This window comes from Nicotiana sylvestris, chromosome 5, assembly GCF_000393655.2.
Source record: "Nicotiana sylvestris chromosome 5, ASM39365v2, whole genome shotgun sequence".
In the NCBI taxonomy this organism is placed as follows: domain Eukaryota; kingdom Viridiplantae; phylum Streptophyta; class Magnoliopsida; order Solanales; family Solanaceae; genus Nicotiana; species Nicotiana sylvestris.
In genome coordinates this window covers 130,771,058-130,780,773 of record NC_091061.1, presented here as the reverse complement: position 1 = coordinate 130,780,773, position 9,716 = coordinate 130,771,058, and positions in this window count along the sequence as shown.

Sequence of the window (9,716 nt, the reverse complement as noted above, 5' to 3'; positions counted from 1 at the left end):
TACTAAAAATCCATATACCGGTCCAGCATAATATACTGGAACATTCTGCATGTTGGAGTTCCAGCATAATATACTGGAAGTTCATACATAGGTGCACCGATCTCCAGTATATTATGCTAGAACTTTCCGTGTTACAGCAAAATAGTGGCTATTTTTCAATAACTTTGCAAACGCTGAATATTTTTGAATAACCAGTTCGAAAACTGGCTAGCCCGTGCTATTTTTACCTAAATAAGAGCCTATTTCTCCCATAGAAAATGTAAAAAGAAAATGTACCTTCTTCTTCTTTCTCATTTTTTTCTTTATTCCCTTTTTATTGAAAATTTTGACCTTTTTTTCCTTTTTATTTCTGAAAAAAAAGGTTAACTTTGAAAGCCTTATTTGAAAGGTATAGAGTCATCCAAGGCACTATATATTAAGGCAAACTAGGCGGATCTCTTTTTGTATTGCGTTGCTGACTTTTAAAAGCAAAAATGGAGTAGTTTATGTGCTTCTTAATCTTAATCCTATACATTTTAAATAAATCATCCTATCCGACTTTGTTAAGGTCAATGAAGTGTTTTGGATCTAAAGCAATCAAGGTTAACATGATATCACTAATGATGTGGAATTGTGGATTATCGATGAACATGTACAAAAAATTCCCAAAATCTTGACTCATTTGCATTTGCAGCTTTTTCACTAATATTGCTCAAAGAAATTTGTGGCCAATAATCCAATAGCATTCGTTACGGCATTAATCTCAGAGTAGTATAAAGTTTTAAGCTCCAGTTCGCCTTTTGTGAAATTTTAGAATTTGAAAAGTATGAAATATAGACATTTAATAACAGATCAGAAGAATGATGGTATACTGCAGTAGTGGAGTTCAAATAATTGTCGTCTTGTCGAGATGTTAAGTCCACTATTTTAGAAGGGTTAAATTGCATTATTTAAGCATGACACATGTCACATGAATATGCATCAATATATTGACTTTTTCTTTCTATGCAATTAATATAATATATAGTGGAAGTTTATCCGTTAGGCATTACGATGGAAGTTCTATTATTAATTAAAGGTTTTGAAAATTCATTTTTGAAAAGTAGTGGCACACTTCGACTTCGCTCAAAACCATTTAAATTTCCTGACTAGTGTTAAAAAGTCTTCATTTGTTTGTGTTGCCATCCACCTTTGGCAACTTTTGTACCACTTAATAATTAAATATTATTTTGGTGCTCTTATTATGCATCATAACAAAATGGAATGTCCACTATATATATATATATATGATCAAAACGAACTAAAAAGCAATAACGTGCATGTATCTGCACGTATATAGGTCAACTGGTAAAATGACACGGGACTTCAACATATAATGAAATTTTTTTAGTGCTGACATTACAAAAAGTCAACGAAAATGAATTGAACTAGTCATATCAAATTGATGCTTTATTTTTTCACAATAATTCGTACTGGCAAAAATACTTCTAATGCCCCATTAAAGCGTAACTAACACGTATTATTTTTTGTTTCAAAAAAAGAAGTATATCAGTTGTTCCACATGTTCTATCTTCAGTTTAATCCTCTCTGATTGGGAGAAAAATAAATTTACAATATGTTGTGGAGGAGTAGTGGCTACAAAGAAGAAAAGAAAAGATTTAATATTAGGTGATCATTATCAAGTGGACAGAAGTGCAATTCCTATAAGATGGAAAAGGAGGTCTGAGCATTGACAAATGATCTACACTATTAATCTTGATCATAGGTTTACCACATTTGGCATCGCTATAAGATGGCAATGTCCAGTTTCCACTTAGAAATAAAAACTTTACGCACATTAATTTTCATGAATATTCAATGGAAAATAGGAATATATATCCAGTAACTATAAGTACATTTACTTATTTGTGGATCCATGCCGAGAATCAACACTGATGTTACTGTTATGAAATTTCAGCCCCATCCAACGGTTAAAAAATTAGGAATTATGATTTGAAGTTGGCTGGTCGGAATAAAAATCTGCAGCAAAACGAATACTTTTCTTCTCTCTTCTCTCTTGATGAAAGCTCTCTCAAAAACTACTCTTATGTGCTTAAGTCTTTCAAACACTTGTACCAATGAGCACAGAACAATTCTCCAAGGTTGTCATATTTATAGATAATGAGTGATGCTTTCTCTTAAAGCCAAAACTAACTCTAAATAGGAATAAAAACCGAATCCAATTCCGAATAGGAATGGAAACTAAGAGAGAATAGGGTTAGGCCATTGGGCATTTTGCTAGACAATATGGGCGTGAGCCCAACAAACTTCCCCTCCAACTAAGGGGCCAAATATGTCTTCAAGTAGATGAACTATTGATAGGCTTCATGCCTGCCAATTTTATGCAAAATTCATGTTTATCTGCAAGCTTAACTATGAAATTCTCAGGCTGCTCCATATAAATCTCATCATCCAAATCACCACGAAGAAAATCAGTCTTGACATCCATCTTCTCAACCTCTAAATCTAGGACTTGGGCTAAGCTTAAAACCACACGAATAGAAGACATCTTCACAACAGGGGAGAAAATTTCATCAAAGTCAACTCCCTTCTTATGGCCAAAACCTTTAACAACTAACCCCGCCTTGTACCTGAGCGCAGATGTATGATTATCTTACTTTACTGTGAATATCCATTTGTTTGATAAATCTTTCTTACTTTTCAGTAATTTCACTAACTCATATGTGCCATTCTTATGGGGTGACTTCATTTCATCTTCCAAGGCTTCTATCCACTGATATTTGTGAGTATCTTGCATGGCTTCATCATAGCTCTAAGGTTCTCCCATGTCAGTCAAAAGTACATACTCATCAGGAGGATAGCGCATGGATTTTTGCTTCTCCCTTGTAGATTTTCTAAGGGAGGTTTCAGGTGCACTCAAATGAGTTACCTGAGCAGGAATTGATTGTTGATCAACTACAACTTCATCAACTAGAGCATCCATAACATCTATACCATTATGATAATTTTGATCTTGATCACTATCTTCATTATTGTCTTGGGTTCCTTCATGTGTAATAGGTGCCTTGGCAATAGAAAATGGATCAATATCAACTAAGCTCTCATTACTACGAGAATCTATCTTCTCGGCTTTGTCAATGTCTTCAATAGTCTAGTCTTCAAAGAATATTTCATCATGTCTTCTAATAAGTTTATTGTCAATAGGATCATAAAAATGATACCCAAACTCATCTTGACCATAACCAACAAAGATGCACTGCTTAGTTTTGACATTCAATTTCGATCTCTCATCTTTAAGAACATGCACACAAGCTTTACACCCAAAAACTTTCAAGTGATCATAAGAAACATCTTTGGCAAGGCAAACTCTGTATGAGACATCACCATCCAAAGCAACATCAGGAGACAAATTGATAACATAGGCAATAGTGTTAAGTGCTTCTGCCCAAAATGTATTTGGAAGTTTAGCCTCTGAAAGTAAACATCTAACTATCTCAACTAGAGTTCTAGTCATCCTCTCTGCCAAACCATTCAATTGAGGCGTCTTGGGTGGAGTTTTCTGATGACGAATTTATTGTACCTTGCAATAGTTATCAAAGGGACCACAATATCACCACCATTATCAGTACAAATATATTTTAATTTCTTTCCCGTCTGTCTCTCAGCTAAGGCCTGAAATTCCTTAAACGCGCAGAGTGTTTGATCTTTAGATTTTAAAGGATACACCCAGAGCTTGCGAGAATGATCATCAATGAAGGTCACAAAGTAAAGTGCACCACCTTTAGACTTTACTTTAAAAAAACCACACAAATCAGAGTGTAATAGCTCCAATATATCGGACTTTCTTGAGAGGGATGGCTATGAAAGGAAACCTTTTTCTGTTTGTCAGCTAAACAATGGACACACATTTTTAGCATTCTTGTTTCACTCCAGAAAGCAAACTTTTCTTGTCCAAACACTAATCCTTCTCTCGCTTATATGACTCAATATTCTGTGTCACAATTCTGATAAAATGTCACTTTACATTAGATTTATGGAGTCATTAAGAATAGAGACCTTTGTCACATATAAATAAACGGACTTGACTCCTCGAGCCACAACTAACGAGCTCTTGGTGAGCTTCCATTGGCCATTAAAAAGGGCATTATGGTAACCTTCATCATCTAATCTTCCTGCGAAGATCAAATTGAAAGGAAAGTCTGAAGCATGCTTTACATCTTGAAGAACAAACATTGAACCATTATTAATACAAACCGTGCCAACACCAAACACCTTAACTTTACTAGCATTGCCCATCTTTAATACTCCAGAATCAACATGAGTATAAGATGAGAAAAAGTCTTTTCTTGGTGTGACATGTGAGGTAGCTCCAAAATATACTATCCAGCTCATCTCATGGGATACCTAATTGATGGCGTTTTTATCATAAGCAAAATGAAGGTCATCTCGAACAATAACAGCAATATTGTTCTCATTATTTTTAACTTTCTTTCCTTCTCTAATATCTTGCTTCAACTTGTGGCAAAAGCTTTTGATGTGTCCTTTCTTGCCACAGTGGTTGCATGTAATATTATGATATTTGGACCTTGACTTACTTCTACTTTTACCTTTATTCCTCGAGCCTCTTATTCTATCTCTCCCCCGGTCTTCTGTAACCAAGATATCTGCTTGTGAGGACGAAACCTGAGATTTTCTCCTTACTTCCTCATTCAACACACCACTTTTGGCATATTCCATGGTCACCTTACCTCTAGAAGCTGAATTTGTCAAAGAAAAATGAAGAGTTTCTCAAGAGTCTGGCAGAGTATTAAGAAGCCAAAGTCCTTGTACTCATCATAAAAAATAACTCCCATTCCAGACAGCTGATCAAGGATGCCCTGAAAATCATTTATGTGATCAAGGATAGGGCTGCCTTCCCTATATTTAAAGGTCATCAATTGCTTTAGCAGGAATAACTTGTTGTTCCCAGTTTTTGAAACATAAAGTGTCTCTAGCTTTTTCCACAATGATCTCGCATGTGTCTCATTCACAATATAGTTCCGAATATTATATTCAACCCATTATTGTATATATACACTACTTGTTGGTGCTCGAAATCCCAATCTTCATCAGATATACTCTCGGGTTTATGAATTGCAAAAATGGGTAGATGCATCTTCTGCACGAACAACAAGTATTTCATCTTGCTTATCCAAATATTATAATTGCTCCCATTTAAACGTACCATCTTGCTCATATTCGCCTCCATTTCATAAAAACCTGGATAAATAACCAAAGCTCTGATACCACTGTTACGTCGAGGAAGTGGCAAATCCGAAAATAAAGAAGATAAAGAACACCAAATTTTAACATGGAACACCCTTCAAATCGAAGGTAAAAACCACGGGATCACAAAGATCCAAACAGCTTCACTATAACAATAAAAAGGTTACAAAAGTTCTCCAAATTGGCTACACAACAAGTTCCAAACATAGAGTAACAATAGCAACAAGAGCAACTACAAATCAATTGAAGAAGGAGAAGAAGTCATAAAATTAGAATTACTGTTCAGGGATCAAAATCAAATTTTACGGTCTCCAAATCCTATTTCCACCATTCAAATCAAAGAAAAAGATGTTACTAACACTCAATCAAAATTTCAGCCTGATCCAACGGTTAACAAATCGAAAAACGTGATTTGAAGTTGGCTGGTCGGAGTAAAAATCTGCAGCAAAATGAATACTTTTCTTCTCTCTTCTCTCTTGATGAAAGCTCTCTCAAAAACCACTCTTATGTGCTTATGTCTTTCAAATACTTGTACCAATGAGCATAGAACAATTCTCTAATATTGTCCTATTAATAGATAATGAGTGGTGCTTTCTCTTAAAGCCAAAACCATCTCTAAATATGACAAAAAATCGAATCTAATTCCGAATAGGAATGAAAACCAAAGGAGAATAGGATTATGCCATAGGGCTTTTGGCTGGACAACATGGGCATGGGCCCAACAAACTCTCCCTCTAGCCAATAGGCCAAATATGTCATCAAGTAGAGGAACTATTTACAGGCTTCATGCCTGCTAATTTTCTGCAAAATTCATGTTTATCTGCAAGCTTAACTACGAAGTCCTCAGGGTGCTTCATATAAATCTCATCATCTAAATCACCTTGAAGAAAAATAGTCTTGACATCCATATACTCAACCTCTAATCTAGACTTACGGCTAAGCCTAGAACTACACGAATAGAAGACATCTTCATAACAGGGGAGAAAATTTCATCAAAGTCAACTCCTTTCTTCTGGCCAAACCTTTAATAACTAACCTCGCCTTGTACTTGGGTGCAGAGGTATGATTATCTTGCTTTACTCTGAATATCCATTCGTTTAGTCCGATTATCCATGATAGTCCATCAGAGTAGTACTTCAACCCGTCAAGATGTTAGACTAGATGAAGGAGTGGGAGGCAGGATTTCATTTATGACTATACTTACTGATAAGTGTGTTGGCCCGTATAGAATTTGGGTTTGAAAAGAGGCGCTAGGATAAGCTGGAGAGCAATACTAGATTTTTGTCCTTTGATTTTTTAATACCTAGACCTCCGTCTTGTTTTGATTGTGTGACAATGTCCCACTTAACATAATGAATTTTTTTCCTTGACATGGTAGTACCTAGATGAAGTCACGTTGAATTTTGTCAATTGTTTTTTGAGAATGGAGGTTGGAAGTAAGATATATTATATGAAGTGATTTGGGAGCGAGATTAGAGTGGATTTAGCAAGCGTTGTTCTATCAACAATGGATAGGAAAATTATTTTCCATCCGTCTAGTCTGGAATTCGTGTTATCAATAATGTAATGAAGGTCAGATGCTTTTGGTTTATGAGGGATGATTGGGAATCCTAAGTATTTCCCAAAGTTGTCACTTGTATTAAAATTGAGAATATTAGCAAGTTGATTTCGGTTATGGGTATCATATTTTTTAGAGAAGATTATTTTAGATTTATTAGTGTTAATCTTTTGACCCGAAAGTTGGATAAAGAATATGAGGCATTGGTTTACAGTCTGGACTGATTTTACATTAACATTTGCTGCATGTGTTAGGTCATCTACATAAAAAAGATGAGAGAGGGGTGGCCCTATATGGTAAAGTTTAATAGGGTACCATAGGTCAATGTTACTTGGTAACAAATGTCGCGCCCCCTTTTTCCCTTGCGGGGTCCGGGTTTCGACATTCATGGGGGAACAACTCGTTTTATTTTGGGAATTGGGTATTTGAAGAGTCGTCACCTAATGGATTAAGGTGCATTAAGGCACCTAGAGCGATTAACTCATATAACTAGTTTGCATTACCAGAGATTAGGGTAAGGGCTCGAAATAACCTTGAGGGGAAGATGTTAGACACCTCTCGCGTCCCACAACGATGGGTTCCGACCGAACTTAAACTATGTGAATTAGTCATTTTAACAAGTAAACAATCTTAGCACATATTGCAAATAAAGTAATTTCCCCATCTGAATGCATATATGATATCATGTATGCTACCCGTCCCTTCCTTGTGGTCCTGGAGGAGCTTAGGACCTCTAAATCTGGGCAGTTCTAGAAAAACCTAAGGTATTTAAAAGGAAAAAAATCTAGGCGACAAATAAATAACATGTAGGACAAGCAAATAGGGAAAAATCAGTTAAAAGGCTCATGTTTACCTCCGCATGTATAAAGGCAAATAAACATCACGTCTTAAACAGCTGATTTTGAAGAAGTTCAGAAAGCCTAAGAACATGATATCTAGATGAATGTTACAGATACAAGATATGCAATGTTTGTTTTAAAGGAAGGGGCAGAATCCTAACCAGTTTGCTTACTGGTTTTTTTTAATCTGTGAGACTTAAGCAGTTCAAACACAATCAGAACATAGTTTTCAGTTTTACAAGGAGATTAATTGCCTAAGGCTTGCCTAGGCGTAGGGACTATACATATTCACAATTACATGAACTGTTTGAATAGTTTGAGATTGTTCAACCTATGAGCATGCTGGATCTAAGTAATACAAATATAACAGGCGATTTATCAATTTGTATTAAGAGACATGATACCTATACGTGAGTTTGCTTTAAACCTTTTCATGGACAGTTATTGATTTAATAGACGTGGTTCAAACAGAGTTCCTAAGAACATGGTATCTAATGCATACAAGAATGACAGTTTTATTAAGATTATTTGATAGCAAGATGTTTATATGACAGTACTTGCGAAAAACCAAGAATTGGTCATGCAACATGCTAAAGCTGTAAACGTGAAGGCCCAAAGACAGGTATCTAATGCACAAGTTCAACATGGTTTAAATGCAAACAGACACAACAATCCTAGAACATGGCTTCTAATGCAGATTTGCAGGATATAGAACCTATAGCATGCTTTCTACCCAGTTTTTACCCACAGTATCATACACCTACCCTCCCGTTTCACTAGTTACCCCAATATCTCTTTACAAATAATTATTATAGACCAGGATTGAATAAATTACATAAATTCAATATAGACTAAACTATAGGGAGCCTGATGTAGGCCCAAAGCAAACCTGGGGTACCAGGCCTTCAATAGTCTCAAATGCTAAAGGTTTCATTACCAAATTTGTGTCCAGGTGTGTCAGAGTTCCCTAAGGACCTCAAGGATCCATTACAATGCTCACACCTAGACTTTCCTCAAATAAAGGCTGATTATGTGGAATGTAGCCCTGATATGCCAGAGTTCAGAGAGATCTCAAGGATCTCTAAGCAGTACACATACCAGAAGGGCAGAACTTAACAACCTAAGAGTAAGTGAGAGTGCTTGACATAGTTTTAAAGACTTAGTGAAAACAGTTTAGGAGTGAAAAAGGTTTTGCTAGAATAGACCAGTTTTGAGAAAACAATGAAAGCCAGTTTTTTTAAAAGAATACTGACATCATTTGAAAATAGTTTAGAAGAGAGCAAATTAAGTAGACAGCCAGTCAAAAGGTTCAGATTCACTAGTACTATAGCAGGCAGGCTTGCACACAGGGGTGAAAGGGGATTGAGAATATATAGGAATCTCATTGAAGGTACATGAATAGGGGCAGGGAGGCATGTGGACAACATAGAACACTTAGGATGTTCATAGTATTACTAAATTAACCAGGATAGCAGGCAACTAAAACATGGAGCAAAGATGTAGAAGGGAGAATCAAACACACAAGTAGGGTCATAGCATGATCACATAGTTAAGGGATTAAACATGAATTGCAAATAGGCAAGCATCAGATAACAGGTGAAGTGTAGACATGATAGTTATACATTTGAACAAGGCAGAATTTAGGCATGCTAGATAAAGCAGTAGATAGGCTAATATAGTTAGACATGCTAATCACATATTGAACAGGACAGTGCACAAGACAGTGAACAGAAATAAGAATGGACCTTCTAATTGATGAACTTAAGGCAGTAATAAAACACATAGGGTTTAGATTTCAAAGATTAATCAGGGACATACCAGTTAGGAAGAATAACACAAAATGTAGAGCAAAGGTTGTATAATGGTTGTCTTTCAACCGGCTAGGCTAATGAATATCACAAGTAGCAGAGAAGAACAAAGAGCTTTTAGAGTGTAAGAGTAGTGGTGAACTAATGTTCGTGTCAGAAGTGAGAATAGAGAAGAGTATATATAGTAGTCAAGAGTTAAACAGAATAAGATAAAGAATTAATTATGTAGCAATTAGGGAAATTTATAGAATCAGTCATACGTAAAAT